Source organism: Danio rerio, chromosome 9 (genome assembly GCF_049306965.1).
Source record: "Danio rerio strain Tuebingen ecotype United States chromosome 9, GRCz12tu, whole genome shotgun sequence".
NCBI classification, from domain to species: Eukaryota; Metazoa; Chordata; class Actinopteri; order Cypriniformes; family Danionidae; genus Danio; species Danio rerio.
This window is the reverse complement of record NC_133184.1, coordinates 30,111,395-30,136,441: the sequence shown is the minus strand read 5'-3', so window position 1 is coordinate 30,136,441 and position 25,047 is coordinate 30,111,395. Positions and strand designations below refer to the sequence as shown.

The 25,047-nt window shown below is 36.2% G+C and overlaps 1 long non-coding RNA gene across 2 annotated transcripts in view; it reads right to left on the bottom strand.

Moving 5' to 3' along the window:
- Window positions 1-7,353: 7,353 nt before the first annotated feature.
- The window catches only part of LOC141376143 (uncharacterized), a 139,513-nt gene continuing 121,819 nt past the window's right edge, over window positions 7,354-25,047 (bottom strand). The window contains exon 3 of one of the 2 annotated variants that reach the window (XR_012385451.1): window positions 7,354-10,384. This is a non-coding gene — a long non-coding RNA (uncharacterized lncRNA). The remainder of the gene's footprint in view (window positions 10,385-25,047) is intronic. The other variant, XR_012385450.1, reaches the window with a different exon arrangement.

Genomic DNA, 25,047 nt, shown 5'->3' with positions numbered 1-25,047 from the left:
CCGCCTCCATTTCCAGGGCTCCTCCTTGAGACTCAAGGCAGATGATGCATCCAGGTGTCTCTGATTATGGTTCTCATGCCAGCCGCCATGTACGCTGTCACAGCTCTCGGCCCCACCTCACTCACCACAAATATATTATTTGGTCACTTTATTTAGATGGTCTGTTTGTTACATTGCATCTACAGGTCAACTAATTCTCATTAGATTATAAGTAGACTGTTAGCTTGGGGTTAGGGTTAGTGTACGTTGACATGTACTTGCAAAGTTTCTTATAGTCAGTTAAATGTCTGTTTAAGGAGCAGTATCAACATGTATTAAACAGACAGTCTACTAATACTCAAATGGACAATCAAAATAAAGTGTTAACTGTTATTTTACTCTCATAAGAGAGTTCACAATGTTGTCCATTACAGTTATATGCCCAATACATTTTTAGTGTGCACACTTTACACAAATATATGCCACAAAGACTTACTTTTAAGGATATTATGCTGGTAAAAAAAGCTATAAGCACATATTTCCATATTTTTTATGACAGAGTTTAGCCCCTGATACCCAGCACCGTCATGATGGATTAGCTACAATTGGACATTGAATGTGTATGCATTGTCTCTACAGAAGTAATCAGTGAAAAAGGATGAGTTTTGGACTCTGGCAGGACATTTGTATGATATAACCTCCCCATCCTCCAACCTCGTGCAGATGAATGGCCACCACACTCCGCCAGCAATTGGATTATATGAAGAGCTTTCTCCTCAATGAGTGCTTTGGTAATGCAATCTGCTCACACTGTCCACTGTGAAGATGAGCAGAGCGAGCAAAATGCCATGGCACCAAGCATACGTCCCTCTCGGAGGTGACAGATGACTTTGATAGCATAGTGCCTTTGGAGACAGACACTCCCTCACATGACAGCAGTTTAAGTGATATAGAATGGCATGTATATTTTCTTGGGCACTGACACGTTTCCTTAGGGTTGGAGTATTAAACCCATGAGGTCATTTATTACGATGCTGTGTAGTTTTGTTACACTTGTGATTTATGCTTCCAATTTGTCATTTACCTACATGTGGAAATCGCTCACTAAATTGCTCTCATGTATTTAACAGCTCAAGAAATCTGCAGACAAACTTTCGATACAAGCCTGTGGTTCTTGCAAAACTTGTGTTAAAAGACAATGGGCTTAACATACACCTGGTGAAAGACGTTTGCCACATTGTTTTGTACCACTTTGCGGACTTGTGGGCGTGCTGGTCTATGAAGGAGGTGCATTAAGGCGCATTGTTGGTCCGTTGCTATATTGTGGAACTGAAATAGATCACGCCAATGACCAACTGAAAGCTGGTCTAAAATACAGCGCAGAATGCATTAGTTATGCGCCCGTACGGGTCCAAACACTTACACATTGTTTAATACACATAAGATGTACAGCAATATATCCTACATATGAAAAAAAAATAAAGAATTAAAATGTTACAAAAAAATTATTATTTTCTACATAAATTTAAAAACTACTGCCTCCTTTTGCATTTGTATAATGTTGTTATTATTATTAGCAGTATTATTTATTATATGCATATTTATATTTGGAGATTTGGAGATGTATGCACCACCATGTGGGGCAAAAGAATAGGACGTGTTTTTGGATATAACTCCTGACAACATTTATTTAAGTCATGATTATTGTTCATTTATTTGTTTGGTTAAATTTAGAACTGAATTTAGAAATAGTTTTGAAACAAATCTTTGCCCTTAACAAACAAAATTAAATATGTAGGCTAATGGATGTCTTCAGTGGAGTATGTACAACACCATTTCCTTATCCACGAAAATGAAAGAGTAAAGAAAAGAGTGAAAGTAAAGTAACGAGGAAGTAAAGAAGCAGAATGGAGGAGGCTCTTTCTTTATCTTCACACTGCAGAAGATCTGTTTAACAGTTTTCTTGCTAGTGAAGCGATCAGTTTTTCACTCACAAAGTCCACCATGTAAATAGCAAATGTGCCATGCCACGACACAACTGATTCTTGAAGGGAATGGGAGATGAGACTCTTATTGGTTTAATGCACATTATGCTTAAAAAAGCACACCCATAACTCGTTAAGAGAATAAGCTCAACCCTGTTAGACCATGCACCGTGGCGCAACCATATCATTTCATCCTTAAAATAGCAAAAATGGATTCGGACATGCCCTTAATCCTTTTGCGCCTTGCGATTTAGACTTTGCGCCTAGATCATTAACATAGAGCCCAATGCCTTAAAACACATACTAACAATTAACGTTAAAAACCATTTGACCAATTTGAAAAACTAAGGTGCTCTGAAAAGTTCCTTAGTTCATGTCTGGGATTGCTCACTTAAATTATCAAAAAAACACTTAATTTGACTTCCATTAATAGCCATCAGTGGTGAAAAGAATACAAAAAAAATCATACTCAAGTAAAAGTACCATTACTTGCCTAGAAATGTTGTGCAAGTGGAGTAAAAGTGTCTGTTTTAAATATTACTCAAATTATGGTTAAAAAGTATCCTTTTCAAGAGTACTCCAGAGTAGTGGCTAGTGAGTATTAAGCTGTAAAAAGCTCATACATTTAAATGTAGTTTGTGGATGTATGTAAACGTAGCATTCTGTAGTGCATTTAGTTATTGCCCAGTAGGCACTCAATACCATAAGACACTAATTTTAGGTTAGATGCAGGTTGTGACGTCAGGTGACTAAATTTCAAGTCTATACAGCATCTAAGGACAAATTTATTTTGACATTCAACATCATATTGACATCACATACTGACCTTTATTCGTCAGGTATGGCAACCAAAGTTCAACGTGTGATAAACATCATAGTAGTAATGTCCACACAACGTCAAGCTGTAACATCTTTAGACATGGATATTTGGATGATTTTAGGTTGGATGTTGAACATTGACGTAGGCCTAACATTGGGTTCTGAAATCAACCTAATTTTTATTTCCAACCAAAACATCCCTGGACGTTGGGGTACAATGTCAATTTGACGTCATGTTCACGTCTTGTGCCTGCTGGGTGTTTGAGGCTATTTCGGTCATCATACAGTAAAAATTTGCCGCCATCTCATCAGTGACATGCATCTAAACAGTCTCTGGGTCAATGCATGTAAAGATTTTGGACATCGTCTTGGATACTTTTAATGCTTCCAAACAGTTTGATGCATGTCTTAAGGTAGTTCATTATGATGCAATTTACCTTCTATTTTACCTATCTTATGTTACGGTATAATAAAGTAGTGACTACAGGTTGAAGTAGTGGAGTAAAATTACCAATACAGCACTAAAAATTTACTCAAGGGAAAGTAAAAGTACACATTTTTAAAACTACTTTAATAAATTACAATTTCTGAAAAAAAAAAAATACTCAATTACAGCAGTTTGAGTATATGTAATCTGTTACTGCATGATAACTATGTGGACATGCAAAGTTATGATAAATAAATAGCTTTTTACTTTTAACCACACTTGATTTTTCAACTTTTTGGATGTTCCAGAAGAAGCTCTAAAGCTTTCATTGCTCTTGACAATGCCGGGCCAGAAGCTGTTAAAAGCTTTTTGAGAGGCTAGACTATTCTTGTATAATCAATGACTCCAATAAAGAGAACACCGAACAGGAAATGACACTGTATTACTGCAACCCTTTTAGTTTATTGGATTGAAACTTGGCATATGTCCTCAACATCATAAGCTAAAAGTAAGTGGTTAAGAGACAGCACCAACAATTGGTCATGTTATCAGAATTCTATCCAACTTATGTCATTTGTCATGTTGTCTTTCTCACGTGACCTATTAGTGCAAGTTGTCTTGTTTAAGTGCTATTCACAAATCCTCTTCCATGGCCTCAAGGGACAGTAAAGTGTCCATGGGACTATTTCTGTCCTTCAGAATCTCAACAGAAATAGTTGGTCATCAGAGAACTTTTCACCTGTTGTTTTATAACTACTTCTACTTCACATGTTTGTTGTTTCTATGTTTGTGTATATAACTACAACTTTAGTTTATAGCATTTCAGTTTTGCATTTCTTGTTGAAATACACTATGAACAGCAGCTAAGCTAATTATTTTCTTTATTCTCTATTTCTACTTAAGGATACTCATCCTGATGCCTCTAGAGACTATGCAGCGCCATTGATGCAATCCAAGACCTGTGAAGAAATTATGCCAAGGTATCCGTAATCCTGGACCAGGCTGTATCCTGAGCTGATGCTGTGCTGGTCATGGAAGAGCGAAGAACATGAGACCTAAATGAGCAAAGTGACATAAGAGTCTTTGCATTGATCTTGTGGGCCAGCCTGATAACCTGCCAGTGATGAATTTAAACCTGCAGTTCTCCATCCTCCGGAAACTAGACTGTAGGTCTGCACAGAAAGTTTGGCCAGAGGACAAATGGTCGTGCCCAACTAAACCTGGTTTCTCTCTAGGTTTTTTTTTTTTTTTTCTGAACTTTCATCAATTGCTGGAGTCTTGTTCCTAGCCACTGTTGGTTTTAGCTTGATTGGCTTGGGACTTGTGGAGCTGCACATTGATGGATTTGATCTAGTGTTTTGACTTTCAGCAGTGAAGTTTAAACCACTCTGAACTAAACTGAACTTTAACTGTAAAAACTGGACTGACACAGTTTCAATTTACTAGAAGTTCTATGTTAAACTGCTTTGACACTATCTACTTTGTAAAATAGAAAAATAAACATGATTTGAATTGAATACTACGAGATCACCATTGCCCACTATACAGTAGAAAATTTTGCAATTTTAGCAAGTAGCCATGCATCATAACACTGATGAAAGTATCTATTTAGTAATTAAGCCAGTTATTTTCAAAAGATTGGTCAATTATTTTAAGACAGTATTTAACAAAAGGTAAGATTGTCCATTGTTCCTCTATCATGCATCCACTTAAAATGGTTGTGAAATTAGAAAATAAAAATGTAGGGAGGTGCATGATTTTGTCCTTTGGGAACTGATTGGGATCTTGGACGGTAGGTGCTGCTAACAAAATGATTGACGAATGGACAAAGGCAAGGCAGAAACGAAAGATGCACTGAAGGTCCCTTCCGAAAGGCATTCAATGTGACCAGAAAAAAGCCATTTTGAGAGAATATAGATGATTATGTATATGATTATATATATATATATATATATATATATATATATATATATATATATATATATATATATATATATATATTTTTTTTTTTTTTTTTATTATTATTTTTTTATAATGAAGTGCACAGATTCATCATTTATACCAAACACTATGTACATAATTTTTTAAGTCAAGTAAATTTGCGTTTCATTTTAAATTTAAAATATAATATATTGCATTAAAATCATTGTTAGGGATGACTAAATTGAATTAAAAAGGGTTGCTTTAATGCATGGTCCCTTAACTGTAGCTTATAGCTGCAGCTATACTTACTTTTAGCTCAAGAAAATATTTTTTCTTTAAATTACTGCATGATGAAGCCTTTCAAAATGTGTTTTGCAGCATATTAAATCAAAATAACTGATCAAATATGGCTCCAGACACACATGCACATTGTGAAAATGTATTAACCTCTAAATTAACCTCTAATTAGATCAGAAATATTAATTATGAATAATGAATATGAATCACTGTGATAGTTTGGCCATTCAACGTTATTCCCTGCCAAAGTGAAGCTGCTACACTTAGGGCTTATAAAATCTTTGCTACCTCGACCTTTTAGACATATTTACCAGAAATTGCTACTGAAGTTATAAGTTAATATTTCAATAATTGAACAAAATATTTGCATATTCACAGTTCTCTTGTGTAAGGTAATGGTTAGGTAATCATTTTAATTTAAACAGAAGCCTTTAATTCGATAATCATAATTTGATACTAGTATTTTATTTCATAAAAAAATTGGAAAGCCTCAGATGGGTCAGTTGGCATTTCTGTGTGGAGTTTGCCTGTTCTCCCAGTGTTCGCGTGGGTTTCCTCTGGACGCTCTGGTTTGTTTTCCCTTTAGTCCAAAAACATGCGCTATAGGTTAATTGAATAAGCTATATTTGTCTTAGTGTATGTATGTGAATGCAAGAATGTATGGGTGTTTCCCAGTGTTGGGTTGCGACTGGAATGGCATCCTCTATGTAAAACGTATGCTAGATAAGTTGGCCGTTCATTCCACTGTGGCAACCCATGATTAATAAAGGGACCAAACCACAAAAAAAATTTAATGAATGAATGAAAATTTTGAAAACCCTGTGTTATACCAACCGAAATAATTTGTAAGGGTTATATCAGTTATGTATGATAACAACTGCACTTTTTTTTTTAATGAATTCACTTATACCAGAGCCACCCGTGGTGACCTTTTTCTTCCTCGTTCACTCTTTTGAAGGCTGATAATGACTATTCTTTCTGATCTACTGCATCACAAAAACATTTAACAAAGGAGACAAGTCTGCAGTTGTGCCTTCCCCATCAACTGTTGTCCATGCTTCTTTCTGCTGCTCTGCAAACAGCCTGCCCTTGCCTGGCCACTATCCCATTAATGTAACAGACATCCTGACATCCTACATAGAATACAGAGAGATGAAGGGCTTTAGTGAGCGAGAGCTTATTCATCCTCCAAAGAAACTCTGGCACATCTTTCTTTGCGGCAGCAGCAGATAATATGCCATATCTCATTCGGCATCAAATCCCTTCATGTGTCAAAACTATACTCATTAATGGATTCTCCTATCAAATCATTATCTCTCTGAGCTTTTTTTTTTTCTCCCTAAATGAATGTGATTTGAATATACAGGTGTCTGACAGCATAGCAACAAATTCTCCTCAGAGAACAGGAGTAGAAGGACGTGGCCTGATTACTATCTGCATCTGGTATCCAGCTGCGTGGTGGGCAGGTAGAGACCTTTTATCACCCAGTGGGAGGTCCAAGTTGACCTTGATTTCTTTGCAGAGTGACAGAAGAGAACAGTGCAGCTTCAAGAGTAGAAATAAATGCCTCTCTACAAAGAATAACTGATCTAGCATGGTTTACATGCTCTGTGTTTACTCATGTATTGACAAACATCCGCTTTCCCATAAGGTATAAATAAGGTGTGGATACCCAAATGTGACCCTCGTCTTATATTGCACAAGTATACTTTTAGCAATGGTAAATACGTCATAATTATTGATTTTCCTTTTACACATAGCAGAAATCATGTGAATATTAAGATAAAATAATGTTCAATGATTTTATTTTATAAATTTAATACTGAAAATATGTCAAAACTACATTAGTGGTTATTAATATGTACTGTATAGCATTTCATTTAAAACTATAAAAGTAATACTTCTCTATATTTAGATTTTCTTGAATCCTCAGTTTTCATATTTTTTAAATAGTCACGTCTCTGACAATTAAAGTATACATTAATTAAAAGGGTATTTATTCAGTTATCAGGTGATGTTTAAATATCAATTTTAAAAATGACACTAACAATGACACACAGATACACAGACCTTGATGAGGCAAAAAAATATGACCACCTGTCTAATATGCTGTTGTTCTTTTGCTGGCTGCCAAAACAGAGCCAACTTAGGGCGTACTCACACTAGGTACAGTTGCCTTGAACCATGCCGAAGCGAGATTGTCCCACTGTCCCTTAAAAGTGATGTCAACTCTTATATAAGTAATATATTATAAGTAATATCAATTCTTTAGTTTTGGGCTTGGGTGTGATTTGCAATCACACTACAAGCGTACCGTGACAAAGCCCTGCCGAACTGCTCTCTGGCACACCTCTTCCAACCGGGCCAGGGCTGGCCAACTGAACCGCATCTGGGCCCAATTTGGAGCACTCACACTTGTCAAACGAACCAGGAAATTCACCTGGGCACAGTTTAGATAGCAGTTCCACCCTTAGTAAAACACAATTTCTACAACACCCATAACAGTGTCCTGTAGAATCCTGTACCATAGCATTTGCAACCACAAGTTGTGTGGGTTACTAGTTAGAAAGGTATTTGGTTGAACTTTTTATTTTATTTTGATTGAACTTGATTGGATTGAAATCTAGCCAGGGTAACACCTTAAACTCTTTAAGTACTTCAAACCATTCATGAACAATGTGGTCGGCATGGCAGGATGTACTGTTCTCTTGAAAGAAGCCCATTCCACTAGAGAATAGCACTGTAATAAAACAGGGTTCCTCGTTTCAAACAATAGGTCACAATAGGTCAACAATAGGAACTAGCCTCCAGATCTGTCTTTCAAGAACTAATCCTTCCTAGTGGTTTTCACATTGTCACTGGAAACTGAGGTGATGTCAGCCGGCTGACAGTGAAATCAAGTAGAAAAAAACTCTATTCAACAAAATCTACTCTCCTTCTCTGAAGTATGATCCAATTTAGTTCCCTTAAAAGGCATTTCTAATCACAAAATCCCTAGCTCATGCATTGCAAAAAGCAGGTATTGCAAATAGTTCTAGGAACAACAATAAAAGGTGCTCCATGTATGAAAATCTCAAAATTTAAAGCAGCACAAAAGAAAAAGAAATACATCCACATGACTGGTCAGAACCTGCTTTTAAAGTGGCATGCCCATCATAGGCACTTTCACAGGGGTCATCATGGGCACTATAATTAATCTTTGGCTCCAGAGCCCCAAATGCAACCAAGTGTGATGAACTCTGTTTTGTGACATATTACCCTCATTATTATATTAAACTCATTAAAACTCATTAAAATGTTGTACAACTTTTGCCACAGTAGACACAGTGTTTGTTCAGACCAGACAGGAAGGCCTTTGTTGTCCGAGCCTTGGGCTCTCAGCACCCTGACAGAGATTTGTGATTTGTCCCTGCTCTGACCACTATTGGTAAATTCCCACCACTCACTGCTGACCAAAAGCAACCCACAAGCTAACAGTGTAGATATTCATTATACCACAGTTTTGCAGTCAGTCCCACAATTGGTTGCCAGTTCAATTTAACATTAAATATATACTTTTATTTTTTTAAATAGACTGGGCCCAAAATATTTGGTAACATTTGTAAACAGATATTCCTCTCTAAGGTATTTGGGGTCTTCCAATCAGTTTCTTCTTGTGGTTCTAAGAGCACAAAAAGAGATTGTACATTTTTCAGTTGCTGCCCCCAAACTCAGTAATGCGCTGTAAGATCTGCTTAGAAGTTTGATTAGAACAACAGGTTGGGCAACCCAATCAAACACAACCTTTGTTTCAGAGATACTCTGACCCTTTAGACTTAATAACAAGTTGGTCCTTAATTCCTGCCCATTTCACCTGCATGTTGATTTTTAGAACAGATTATTGTCTCACCTTCTAATCCATCCAAACCTCAAACATGTGGCCTTTTTATGATCTATTTGCTTTAGCCTAATCTATATTTCCTCATATAAAACCACATAAACCAGAGTGTTAAGCCACAACTTTTTACAACACATATTTATCATCTGAAATGTACTTCTGCCAAAATAAAAGAAGATCAAAATTTGTTTTGTTTTATGTACTGTGCCAGTCTTGTGGTTCATTCTGTTAGCTGGAACTGGTACCGTTCCGACTCTGTTGTCCTCTTTCTGCCTGGCTACACACTAGCAGTCATGCACAGGAGTGAAATAAATTATTCACAAAGAGTCCATCCCTCCCTCCCCTTCTTCTTCCGTCTGCAGGATGGGTTGAGTGGGTGGAGAATGTGGGCACAAGGGGTGGGAGTACACTGGTCCCAAAGCCCACCGCTCAGTGTGATACCGGTCCAGACTACAGAGCAGAAAAGTCCTCCAGACATCCGTGTTTTGGTTATGTGGCTTCCTTTCTTTCAATAGCACCCATGCCAATTTAAGACTGTTTTAACTTACACCTGTGCAGGCATGTCAGTAGGACAAGTGGGATAAGATTGTTTACAACATTTCACGCTTCTTCCCTCATCCCTTTCTCACCCCCTCATTCCTAACTCTGGTGTCCCCAGTGGGACCTCTGTCACCAAAAAAGCCCCTTTATTTTGGTGTAACACGTCCCCTTAAGCGAGATTTCACAGACTGTCCCCGAGTATCGACAGCAGACTTCTGTCTAGCCCGGACGCCATCCCGCAGGTAATCCCATATTGTTTTTCTTCTGCGCTTGATGCACACAGATGCTAAAACCCCCTGGAAGACTCTGCGTAATTAAAAGTGCATGTGATCATGCAGTCCTGCTCACTGGGTTTTATTTTTTTAAACTTGCCTCTGGCCGTACTTCATCCCTCCAGATTTTCAAGTTGCCGGTTGGTCGCAGCCAATTCAGCATGTATCTCCTTGGGGCCACAACAGGATTCCAGTAACACCACATCGCAGATCAATAGAGACATCCAGAAGACACAAGCTGACAATAACATGACTGGTTGCAGCACTGTTCAGCATGGTGGAGAAGAAAAAACAACAACAACTGGATGAGCATAAATAAAACAGAGGCTCCCTTCTGCACAGACTGATTTGTAATTATGTTGAAAACAAAGCTTTTTTTGTGCTTCATTCTCTCTCTTTGTGTATTCATCAATATCAAATGGGACTGTGCTAATCATGCTGTTTTTTGCTGTCTATCTGAATATTGCAGTAAATGAACAAAAACAATGTGAGCGCTCCTCATAATCAAACAGTGCTTTATTAAGCATGTTTGTGCGTACAGTCTCAAGCGTATAATGCGTAACCTGTCAATGTACAAGATCATCTAAATCCTTTTAACTGCAGTTTTTTAACATGTGAAGGTCATAATCAAGCAAAACCTGATGTAAATGTTTACCATTCGCTTGATTTTGCTGGTAACACTGTCACCTTTGTTATGGCCTTTTTTTTTTTTGTAATTTTATTTATTTATTTTCTAATGTTTTTGTTTGAGTGTCAAAGCGATTCTCATTCATTTTGATAGTCAGATTTTCAAAGTGAATAAAACTGGTATCTTGTCTTTTTTTAACTATTCATTAAAAAGAAAGGTTTAAGAGTTATTAACACTGGATTATAAATAGGCATTGAGTCAAAAATCAACCTTTGGATTATAAGAATGTTATAGAATATAAGCGGTTGAGTATGAAGATCTTTGTTTTTAACCAAACCTTTTTTTTCTGACAGACTTTAAAGTGCATTGTTGTAAAAAAAAAATTTTATGAACTTATTAATTACAGAAATATATTACCGTTAGAACCCAGATCTAGATCCACAGTTAAAGAAAGATAACTAGATCTAAAACCATTAAACTAAAATGAGCTAATTAAATATACTTTGTTACTTGATATATAATACAATAAACGTTAACTAAAATTCATAGTAGGGGGGACATGGTGGCTCAGTGGTTAGTACTGTCACCTCACAGCAAGAAGGTTGCTGGTTTGAGTCCCAGTTGGATCAGTTAGCATTTCTGTGTGGAGTTTGCATGCTCTCCAAGTGTTTGTTTGGGTTTCCTCTGGGTGCTCCGGTTTCCCCCACAGTCCAAAGACATGGGCTATAGGTAAATTGAATAAACTAAATTGGCCATGTGTATGAAAGAGTGTGTATGGTTGTTTCCCAGTGCTGGGATGCAGCTGAAATAGTATTCACTGTATGAAACGTGCAGGATAAGTTGGCGGTTTATTCTGCTGTGTTGGCCCCTGATGAATAAAGAGACTAAGCTCAAGGAAAATGAATGAAAAGAAATCATAGTTATGAAAGACATAAGTTAGAATAGTATAACAAAAACAAGACAACTAACAAACTATAAGAAAAAAAAACATAAAATGGTCAAATAAACCTCTTTCAAACTATTAGATTGTTATTCAATTTTACCAAAATAACACTCACATATTGACATTATAAATAGAACTAAATTTAAAACACATAAAATTTTAATATTACAGTTTTGGATTAATCAGTCTTCATTTCATAAGAAATCCCTATTTTGCAGTTACACAACAGTTCAAAAATAAAGATTAAAATGTTTTTCAAAAATCAAATAAAAGTTTTTTTTTTTTTAAGAATAGTCCCTTATTCAATGTTGCATTCATTTCTATAGATGAGAAACAGTTAAAATGCATATAATATTACTATAATCTATAAAATAAAGATTATATAAAACTTAACATATAAAAGAAATATTTAATTGAAATATTTCTGAATTTTATTTTCAGACAGCCATTACTCCAGCTTTTATATCACATGATTCTTCAGAAACCTGACATTTTAGTTCTCAGAGTCAATTCTTTTTATCATAAATGAACAGTATTTAGTATTTAGTAACAGTGCTTAAAGGTGCAGTATGTTTAACACCCAGTGTATGTACTGGGTATTACATTCCTGGTTTTAAACACATGCCAGATTGACGACACCAACAGCAGTGTGCCTGACTGTTGAGTCTAAAGACTGATTTGTGTTCTAAATAAATCAACAGCACGCGATAGAAGGAATAATCTTCATATTAAAAGGAGTTCTTGTTCTAACCGACACCTGATATTTATATATTAGAAACGCCTACTGTTTCTTGCAGCTAAACAAGAGACAATGATCACCTCAAGTACCCCTCATGTGCTTTAGTCAGCTAAATGCTAATAATGTGAGTTTGAATGCCATTTCACATGCCATTTATTGCCATACTACTGAAAGCAGCAGCAGATAGTTTACCTCAGATCTTGAAAATAAAATAAACCCTTTGAAATTAAACTTTAGAGCTGTTACTCAAAACCATTACATGATTCAGCATGTAAATTTAATAATGTTAAAGAGGTTTAATATGTATTAATTAGATTATAAATCTTACTATTTCATTGGAGTGCAGTGAGTGCACATATATTCTGTGCTTCTGAATGGCTGTCTTTAAATTTCTGTAGCATTTCATCCGGTCCAAACAGCCAAATTACTTATAACTGTAAATCTCCTCATGTAGCATGTTGTTAGGACGGGGATTACAATGTAAACTTTTCACCTAATGTTTACATTTGTTATATTTAAATTATTTGATAATTAATAACCACCTCATGTGGGACTGTGTCACACAACCAGCGATCGCTCTCCAGAGATCGCTGGTTCTCACACGAACTCTCAGGACTACACTTCCGCATTCCCCAGGACTACACATTCATACATGCACTTCTCCCAGACAAGCACGCCTGCTCATTCATCTACCCTGATTACAATCACCAGCTGCACCTTGTCAGACACTGATATTACACCACTTATAAACCACTCATGAACTCATCCAGTTTGCTGAGTCTTGTTAGCTGTTTCAGTTGCATTACAAAGCGTTACTCCCTGTCTTGTTTCTCCGTGTTAGACCCTAGCCTTGTTTACCTTTGTTCTCCTGGGGCCTGTTTCAGAAAAGAGGTTAAGTGAAAACTCAGAGTATTTTAACCCTGAAATTAGAGAAACTCTGGCTTTTCCGTTTCAAAATGGAAGGTTTGTTAAACACGAGAAAGCAGGGTAAGTCAATCCTGTTTCTAAAAGAAAGGTAAGTTTAACTCAGAGTCAGTTACCGTGGCAACTTACTCTGTGAATCTAACCTGGTCCGGAGCAGGTTTTATTCTCTAAACTCTGAGTTTCTGTCAGTCTCCTCCCCTTTTTTTAAAGATAAAACGGTATTTCTCACCTTAGCCTTAGAAAAAGAAAAGAAAAGAAAAGATGCGCATGAACTACGAAGGAAACACTTAACAATTTACAGTATGTGCATTAAAAAAAGGTTTGTTAGAGATGATGATGAAAATGTGTGTGAATGGACAAACCAGCAGACAGAGCACACTGTAGAACATCTTAACTGTTGTTTTGGTCATTCTAAAATGCCTTACCTGTTTCAGTATTATTGTATATTATTAATTACCTCTGAGCGTCTGGAGCGTGTCAAGATCTTCGCGTCTCATGGCTTCAAACGCCCCCACGTGATCATTGTGTGTCAGCATTGTCTTCTGAGGCGCAAATACATTTATTAGATAAAAAATAATTGGCGCAGCTTCTTCTACCGCAGTAAATTCTGTTTTTACTGTTGATATTTGGCGCAAGTTAATCAGAAAGTGACGATTGTGTTCTCTTTGACTTGTTGGATGAAAACGCTGCTTTATTCGCATCTTTTAGGCGTTATTCCAGTTTTGCACAAATTTATGTAATATATTTGGATGGAAACATAGATATTGCCTACATTTTTGTCACACACAGAACAAAGTCACGAACGAGAATGGCTTGTCCTTTTTTCATAAATAATTAGCTTAAACTTTGACATATACTGTTACTAGATTAATAGGATTACTATTCTTTCTAAAAAGTATTTTTAGCACTGCTTACCTTCTAAATGTTATATCAACCTCTATCACTTGATCAATAAAAAGACACAAGTGCACTGCTAAATCTATTAAAACTGCTAAACATGTATAAAAGTTTAAAACATTTTATGAACGTCACACATTACATTACTTATTTTATTATATTTAAATATTTAAATATTTAAATTAAAAATTACGCATTAACTTGAGCAGCTGTTTTCTCACGCTAACTGTCTGTTTCACTGATGGCTGCTTCTTATTAAATATATACGCTCATATTTGCTATAACTTTGCATGAGCAGATCAAATTCAGCCGGAGAAAGAAATGCTGATCTCTTTTTTTTTTTTAGATGTTGCCATAGTCACTCGTAATATCTGTGCTCCATTAATAATGTCTTATTATAGTCACGGTGTGCGCGCTTAACTCTGAGTTGGTCTACTCAAAGTTGATTGATCTAACTCAGATCAGTTATTCTGAAACCGAAAACTCTGAGTTTTTAATCTCTCGGTAAATCAACTCAGAGTTCAAGTTTAAACTCTGAGTTGTTTGAACCTCCTTACTGAAACAGGCCCCTGTTTAGCCGTCTGCCTTGTGACCTGTTGCCTGTTTATACGACTACGATTTTGGATTTGTCTGCAAAGACCTGTTTGTACCTGATTTGACCACTGCTTGCCTGATGCTGAATAAACCTGCATATTGGATCTTACCTCCTGTTGTATCAGTCACTCCACCCCAGTCGTTACAGACTGTAAATCTGCATCTCATTTTGAAGGCTGCTACTATACTAAATAAATGAAATATGCTGTTTTCCACAAGGGCAAACCGGGGTCCTGAAATATAATTAACTAAACTGGCATTGGGTGAGTAAATGACCAAAACAAAAACAGCTATTCCAGCAGTTTTCAGATAAACAAGTAGGCTATGTTCACTTAGCATGTTTTTAAAATATCATATCAAATTGTCACACATGCAAACCTTTCCGGAAAATTACTGGCAATATTCTGGAAAGGGATCATGTGTGAACAGGCCCATTTTTCCGAAAATTGAAGTTGTAACATTACCGGTAATTTGCCGGAATGCTGCGCTGTGTGAACTCATGAGCGTGTCATGATTAGAACAGACTGATGTGAGACGTCTACTCCAGCCAATCAGGACATTCAGATGGATTTAAATCTGTGCTGTTTATGAAAATAAATGCCTTTGAATATTTTTCCAGACACATATAGCTGCTAGATGTTAGTCAGATAACGTTTCTATGTTCCTTCTTAATGCCAACTTTGGAAAAAATTATCGATAAAATGCTTATGATAAACCAGTTTGTTTACCTTTAAGCTCTGCTTCAGTTGCTTTACGCATGTGCACACACACATTATGTACCATCAACAAAAGCTGTATTTTGGAATGGATGCAAGAATGGTCTTTTCCGGAAAAATTCCGGAACATTCTTGCCTGTGTGAACAGTGCTTTTTTTAATTTACCGGTAAAGTTGTTCCAGTAATTTTCAGAATATTTACCGGGGATCCCTGTGTGAAAGGGGCTATTATGGTATTTGACTCTTTAGAAAAGTCAAAAACTCACCAACAGCACCTTTAATATTTGTATTGTCTAATTAGAGCAAGCCACGCCATATGTCCTTTCCAATCTAAAGCATCTATAAATCTCAAAGAAACAAACAGTTGCTAATGGTTAAATGCTCATATAATAGTGTCTGATGGAAAACTGATAGGAGAAGTGAGAGGGGCTGTTCTTCAGCTTTAAGGGTCTTATCATGTTGTCACCTGGCAGGTAAACACCGACAGACTGGTGGATTGGGCCCTCCAACTCAGAGATAACATTTTTTGTTCTCTGGTCTAGCACCGGATCTCATTTTCCTCGACAGGGCTAAGGTTCAGTCATTCGCTCAAACAAGGCAAACAGGATGCGATAGAATCTTAGAGGCTGCAGCTTCCTGCCTGGATGTATATCACGCAGAGGAGATAAGAGCAAATCCAGGAGAGTGAGGAAGATGTACAGACTCTACTACACATCGGGAATTTGTCTGACAAGACAGACTTGATGGATGTGAATGGAGGGTTGAGGGCGAAATAAATGATTGGACCATTTTGTGAGGATTTGTGAGTATTTGAGTCCTACAGTGAAACAATTCAGGTACTACAGTGGCAGCTGAACGATTCCACACATTTTAAATAAGGTTATTTTAGTAAACAAAACTAAAACTAAGATTAAAACTGTTGGTAGTTTTTGTTAACTGAAATTAAAATGTAAAAATTCACAATAAATGAATAACTCAAACTAACAAATACCAGTCAATAACTGAAATACATAATAATTAACAAAAAAATATGACTTAATAAAGCACCTATTTCATAGCAGAAAATTAAACCTGCAGCTGTTTAGAGAAATATTCGTAGATGGCACTTTTACAGACAAACAGATTTTCCTGATTTCCAAAAAAAAATTATGTTTAAGAACATGATCTTTAACCATTTAACTGTCACTTAAGTTTAATTATTTTTTTTGCAATTTAATCCTCATCTAATCATGACAAACAATATATTGTTGGAAAGGTCTAACACTTCTGAATACATATTTTACCAGGTTTTTTTTTTTTTTTTTTTTTTCACATAGGAACAATAATACATCAAAACTCCTGTAGGAGCGTCTGTATGTACACTGTACATTTTTGAACCATAATATTGTAGTCTAAACAAAGCAATAATGAAAATCATTTGAAAGCTTAGAATTTCGCTATGAAACAATCTCATGGGGTGGCTTCACCCAAACAAAATCATACTGAAAGCTCCTTTTTGATGTGGAATATAATTTGTTCCGATATTTAACTTTGATTTTATATTCAATTTTAGGCTAAAACAGGTTTTGTAAACACATATTTTATGTAATATTAAAATACACACTTGTTGTTTTATTTTCATAAACTTAAAGGCGTTTCATAAACTTAAAGTTTCATAAACTTTTAACACTAAATGTACAATATGCCAATAAAGTCTTCTTTAAAATTTAAAAATTTGAAGATTGTCAGTCATTTAAGTTGATCATGTCCTATTTAAGTCTTTGTTCAAACGTGGGAATGAAACCTAAGCTTGTCCCAATATTTCTACTTTTATTATTTTAAGTTCCATTTGAGTGGTTTGGTGTTCAATGTCTTTTCAAACTCTATAATTCAAACTTTTATTACTAAGAAGTTTGCAAACAGGTATTAAAGCAATGTAAACATTAAACTTGGCTTTGGTCAACAGTGAACATATCCTATTAACTCTAACTGTTAAACTACATTTATTAAAATGCTAATAAATATATACACAAATAAAAACTAAACTAAAACTAATTAAGACCATTAATGAAATGAACTAAATCTAAAAAAAATAAAATTACAGCAATTTTAAAAATAACATTAAAATTAAAACTCAATTAAAATATAAAACTATAAAAACCTTGATGTAAAACTGTTGTCCTGTTTGATCATCACATTTATACACAATGGTTTAACAGTGCTATAAAACATTTTTCCTTCATTAAGTATTTGAAACAACATAAACAGCCCGGAGTATGTGTTAACGCACATTTGTTTATCAGTTCATTTGAACACACAGACTTTCAAAATATACTCAATGGATAGAAAAAGTTAACACAGACACATACTGCGTGATGAAATAAGTCTAAGCAAGCTTTTATTCTACGGTTGCTGGCATCTTTTAATACATAAGCCCACATTGTTGCTTGTGTCTATTGTTCTTGACGTCTTCAGCAGTTTATTGTTCTTGTTCTGTGTCTGCCTTTATTTCTGACCATGAAACAACAACCTCAGCCAGAGTTGCCAAAACAATCGAAACCACATATGCAAGCTGTGCATAAATTGTATACGCCTTCATAAAAAGGTTGTCCGAACCTACTTCTTTCCAAACCAATTTTGGCTTTAGGCCTCATTAAACACCCAAACCAACTAATCAAATTATTTAAACTCTACCACAGAGATAGAAGTCTTAGGGTTAGTCCTAAAACTAAACTGTATGTGTGAGCTGTCTTAATTAAATGTAACTTGCAGTAACACAAAAATATCAGTCACATGTAATTGTTTCAGGATAAACATCAATGTGTTTTCATAAGTCATTTTTATAAAAGCTGCTTAATTATCAGACATATTGAAGGCCTTAAATCAAGTCCTGTTTGCAAAATCAGTCCTATAGATGTTTAAACTGCCCTGTCAGTTCTAGTCACAGTGAACATCCTGTCTTTTATATTTAATTTCCTACTGTATTGGAGACAAAGTCTTGCATGCATAAAGTATGCGTGTACTGTTCTCATGTTGAAATTCACACCACGATCAGCATATCTATACCCTAGCATACACATAAAAGCTGAAGCATACTTAAGACTATAAAATACATTATTTATAGTTTCTCTTACATATTGATCCAGGATCAAGACTGGGTTTTCCAACTTACTAAGATAAATGTCAGTCTTTTTTAAGAGACTGGGAAAAGTAATAAAGTACCTTTGAAACAATCTGTGCAGTCTGTGTATACCAAGGGCTAATTAATATTTTCTATAGGATGTGTTAAAATATTATATTTGTGCATATGCATAGATTAATCAGTGCTAAAGCCAAATCTGGAGCTAATCTTACAATAATGGTCCAAAAATCCATTCATTCAATCATTTTCTTTTCGGCTTAGTTCCTTTATTAATCTGGGGTTGCCACAGCGGAATGAACCGAAAACTTATCCAGCATATGTTTTTCTGCAGCGCATGCCCTTCCAGCTGCAACCCATCACTAGGAAACATCTATTCACACCCATTCATGCATGCACTACAGACAATTTAGCCTTCCAAAATTCACACAAACACGGAGAGAACATGCAAACTCCATACAGAAAAGCCAACTGACCCAGCTGAGGCTCGAACCAGCGACCTTCTTGCTGTGAGGCGATCGTGCTACTCACTGCGTCACTATGATGTCCTGGTCCAAAAATTAGTAGCTTAAATTTATGTTAGGGAAAAATATGACATACAATTTTTAAATTAAGCAAAAAATTAGAGGAACAAAAAAAATAAATAAATAAATAAAAAAAGATTTTGTTAAAATTTTGCAGTTTGTAATTGTTTTGCAATATTTTGCATGAATTTAAATGTTTAATCTTTCTATTTCTAAAGATGTTCAGTGAATAAAATATTTTTTTAATAAATATATCTGTTTAGTTCAAATGCATCAAAATACATTGCCTATATTCAATGAGAAATAAATACAAATATTAAGTTTCAAAATGGGGTCTACTCAATTATTCTGAGCACTGTATAATAAAAATGTTTCTTTGTTTTTGGACAAACATTTATAAATAGCCAAATACAATTTTAATTTAAACATTTCCTATGCAAAATGCTGATTAAAGAGTCTTCACTGATTATTATTATTATTAATAATAGTCTGTATTCAACTTATAAATGTCCTGTACACTGAATTCCATGTTATTTGTAAATGCAACTAACATTATGGAATTGACAAAACACAACTAATACAATTTTGATTATGTAGTTGCTGCATCCATTGCTTCAGACAGTTCTCTGGGCTTAAAGAAAGTTCCAAGCTTACCCACTCTTAATCATGTAGGTTCAGCTTGTAAATCCAGTCTTTCTGGAATGACTTGAAAGCACCACATAATATGAAGTAGCAGTGTGTAATAAGAATATTTGTCAAGTCAAAACCACATAAAATTGATAACTAACTCCAGCAGTCATTTAACACATATTACCAGCAACTCTTATTCCGTTAGATATATTCAAAAGCTTCATCCTAAAATCAGCTTTGTGAGTGCATCCTCACCATAAATGACAACTGTGATCTTATAGATACCTCATTATTAATTTATGATGGATCCTTAGTACACACAAATTGAACCGATTGCCATGGCTTCCGTTTCAATACAGCCCTGCTCTAGACTCGCACATTCGCTGATTGTGTTTGATGGAGCTGTCTGCATAATAGCATTAGCATTACAGAGGAAAATGTTCATCATCATAATGCAATTTGTAACATATTTTCTCAAACGTGGCTGAGTTTCCGGCGGGATCGATAGATAAGCTTCTCACAGCACGTCAACCTCGGCCTCAACATGAGTTAAGGGCACGGAAACGGACAAGGTGACACGGCCCAGGGGAAACGGAGGCTAAAAGGGCTATGTAATACACTGAGAAACAACGAGTTTGCAGCAGCAGCAGCACAGACCCGAGGCTCCTTTTCTTGGGAAAATAAGAAACTATACGGTCAAGGCTTAACCCAAAGCCCAATCCATAAGTGGAAGAATTGCTCCAGCCGGTGCTATTTGCTTCAAACGGCTCGCAGAGAGAAGTCAGCATTCTCCCGCTTAGCTCAGACACGGTTTTAGTCATAGTTTGAGCTCTCTTTTCTTGGCGCGTGGCGGAGCCGTTCCCTCTGGAGGCCAACTAACAAGAGCGTGAGAGGGGACGACACAAATTCATCTCAGCCTTGGATGGAGAACGTGGCTACGACAGAGTTCTGTCAATTTGCGCTGCCAGTCACCGAGGGCAAAGCTATGCTTCTCTTCCTCTCTTCTCTTTTCTCGCTCACATCCCAGATCTCTCCTCCCTTGCCCGAAAACCCTCTGCCAGCCCTCCAGGGAGCAGCTGAGCCCCTGCTCCACCGCTTCCACAATCTCTGCCATCTCTTTCGCTCGCTCTCTTTCTCTCAACAGGCTTCAAACAACTCTCAGCTCCCCTTTTGTTTGTCTCTTCCTTCTGCAAGGCCAATCGGGAGGTTTTCACAACTTCCATCTCCCAGAAGCCATGCTGGAAAACATCAGCGAGGAGGATGGGAGAGGGGGGCGGCGGAGGTTCGGGGAGGAGTGAGGGATCATGGGAAGACAGGCAGTGCGAAGAGACATGAGGTGTGGAGGCGGAATGCAGTTTGGAAACGTTCTGCCGATGAACAGTAAGGAAAGTTGCAGTGGCTGTGGGTAGTTTGCCATGCTTTTTTTTTCTGTCTCTCTTCACGGATTGCCTCTCATTACTGTCTGCAAATGTGTGTGTATGTGTGTTACAGCGAGTGGGAGGATTCTTCAGAACAGTCAGGGGCCTCCAAGGTTCACTAAACTGAAAAGACAGAAGAAGCAACCTAGACACACAAGCAGATGTGAAGCCCAGAATAATTAGGCTACACGGCGTCTTCAATGGAATCTGACTTAAATTTGGCCACTCGCCCTTGAGGCTGAGCAACAGCGCAGATCTCTCGCTGTCTCAATTAATTTGGCCTACCTCATTCACTTTCTGTGCGGAGCATGATCCATCGATGTCTAACATTCTGCTGCGAGGGTTATAAATACCCATGTTGCACGCATGCAGCTCTCAGCTATGTTAACTAACCAAACTACATCAGGAATCGTTTTCTTGAATCTGCGTGACATTTCATTAGTGTCGGGGTAAAATATTACAAGTAGAGCTGTCAATTAAAGTCATTAATTAAAGAAAACATGATTAAAAATATGTATGCAATTAATCATGCCCAATATGTTTCAAAGACAATGAGATGACGTGCAGCAGAATGACACTCAGAGGTCTTCGGAGCCATTTTAAAACTATTTATACTAGACGCAAGCTTGAAATTGTGGGATTCAGGGATTAAGCTTTGACACAAAGACCAAAGATGATCATTTGCATGAGTACTACAATGAAAAAAATGTTATGCAAGAAAGCATGTTGAAAGAAAAGCCTTAAGGCTACGACAGCTCACCGGCAGACATGTCAGAACACATTACAGTATATGGCAATAAAACAAACAATATATTAATTTCTAAAGCCATGTCTATTCAAAAACTTACAGATACAACACATTTTTATTCTTAATTAAAATAAATTCAAATGTAAAATGTAATGCTAATGAAAAATGTCTTCAAAATGTACATCATACAGAATATTACAATTCTAGGTAACACTTTACAATAACAGTACATGCATGATGATGTGTTAAACTGAGCATTGCTTTATTATGAACTGATGATGAGTTAATGCATGTGTTAATCATGAACTAACTTTAACTACAACATGAGTCACATGAGTTCATGTGTGAAAAATGGCTACCTTAATTAATTGTTAGTACATGATTGTTTGTTAATTAATGTATTAGTTCATGCTTTATTTAACCATCATGAACTCATGAGCTGTTAATACATAATTATGTTGTGACTTTACTTAGAGGAGCACATCACCCATTCTTAACTACTCATCAACCCCTTATGCATTTCCATCTATTACACTAAATAACAATAGGAAAGTGTTGTCAACATCAACATGAACAGTTTAAACACAGGAGTTGATTAAAGATGAGTTAATGATGTTGTGCCCCTTCAAGTAAAGTCATGACACAATTATACATTAAGAGCTCATGAGTTCTGGTTAACTTAAATGTGGTAATTAATACATTAATTAACAACATGAACTAACAATAGACTAAGGTAGCCGTTATTTACACATAAATTCCTATGACTCATGTTGCAGTTAAAGTTAGTTCATGATTAGCGACCGCTCTAACTAATCATTAATTCATAATAATGTTTAGTTTACATATTAATACATCATAATTCATGTACTGTTATTATAAAGTGTTACTGAATTCCACAGATGTATCGGTAAAACTTTAGTTTAGATTACAATACATAAACCATTAACTATCACTACTAGCTTAATAACTACTAATTAACTGTTTATTAATGGTTAGTAAGGTAGAAGTTGGGTTTAGGTTTTGGGAAGGGTTAGGGATGCAGAATAAGCTCATACTTTATAACCACTAATAAACAGCTAATATCTTATTATTAGGCAGGTAACATAAGTTTGCTCTTATTTGCAAGAAAAAATTGACAGAATTGACAGATATAAACCCACAAACCTTACAAGTTGTAAAGTTCTAAATCTGTCCTTTTTTATATCTAGCACTTCTGACTTTTTTTTCTTAAACAACATGATAAAAACTAGCAATGTTTATTCATTTTAAGAGGGAAAAAAAGAGAAGATTGCAAATGTAGCCGCATGACACTATCTACATCAGACTTGTACACATTAGGTGCAAACTATCACTTGTCACAATCACCAGCAATCAATCACTTTCACTTGAACTACAAATACCACCAAGCACCACACACACACCTGTTGTAGTTTTCTTTGATTACGCAAGCACACACAAACTCACAGCTGAACCTCTTCATAGTTTCATTATAGAGACAGCATTCACACAGATATCTTGGATGAGTCTTGTTTATCTGTTTAGTATTCATTACGATGCGCTTCTCTTGCCTTGTCATGTTTGATTCCTGCCTAGTCTGTTTGTTTACGCTGTTTGCCGCCGGTACTGACCCAGTCGTCTTTTCTTTGACCACGACTCTTGATTCTCTGTATGTATCTGTTTGACCCAGCCTGATCTCACGGGAAAACGTAAGTATTTTACGTTTGGGCAGTTTAGTGGCTAATTCGTACAAATTCGTACGAGTTCAGTCGTAAGAAAATGTACGATTTTAAAAAGGAGACATGGCACCTAACTCCACCCCTAAACCCAACCATCATTGGGGATACGCAAATCATACTAAAATGTACGAATTAGATCGTATGAATTTGTACGAATTAGCCACTAAATAAAAAAAGTTACAAATTGTACGAATTAGATCGTACAAATTTGTACGAATTAGCCACTAAATAAAAAAAGTTACAAATTGCCGTGAGATTGTGTTGGTTTGACCCTGTTGACTGTTGCCTGCCTGACCATTCCAGTAATAAACCTGCAAATGGCTCCTCAACTCCGTTGTCAGCATCCTTTGCATGACACATAAAAATGTTACATGTCCATATAAAATATATATATTTTTATAATAGCAATAATAATAATAATCATCATCATCATCATCATGCTGTTATACAAGTCACTCAATAGTGTTCTATAATGTAGCATGTTTTCAAAAGTAGACTTACCAAAATGACAGATCACAGCAAATATTTTGTTACCCTTGCTCCCGTCTTCAGCTGAATATGAGCTTGTGAGATCAGTACAGCTACAACAGACTCTGGTATGATAAACCTTCCTATTCTAGTCTTGTGGTCTCAGAAGGCAGATGATACCATTGCAGTAGAAATGGAGCCATGATGGCCATTATGTATCTAGGCAAATAACATGCTCCAGCAATCTGAGATCAATATGCCGTTAATATGAAAACACAGTCAGGCAATTGGAACGCATGGATGAAAATCCCATCTCCATAATTGTTGTGTCGAAGAAAGTAATGTACACTGTAAAATATAGCAGCATTGCTTTCCTTTTCTACAGTATATCACATTGACCAGGCTGAAGCTCTGCCCTGCAACATAAAATTATTGCAATTAGAGATTTACATGACAATTTTACACCAACTATAACAATGCAACAACCACTTCAGTTTAAAGCTGTAATATACACTCACCGGCCATTTTATTAGATACACTGGGTTGTACCCACTTTTGCTTTCAGAACAGCCTCAACCCTTCTTAGCATAGATTCAACTAGGTACTGAAAATATTCTTTAAAGATTTTGGTCAATATTGACATGATAGCCTTACGCAGTTGCTGCAGATTTGCCAGTTGCACATCCATGATGTGACTCTCTTGTTCCATCACATGCCAAAGGTGCTTTATTGGATTAAGTTCTGGTGACTGTGGATGCTATTTGAATACAGTGAACTCATTGTCATGTTCAAGAAATCAGTCTGAGATGATTTTCCCTTAATGACATGGTGCATTATCATGCTGGA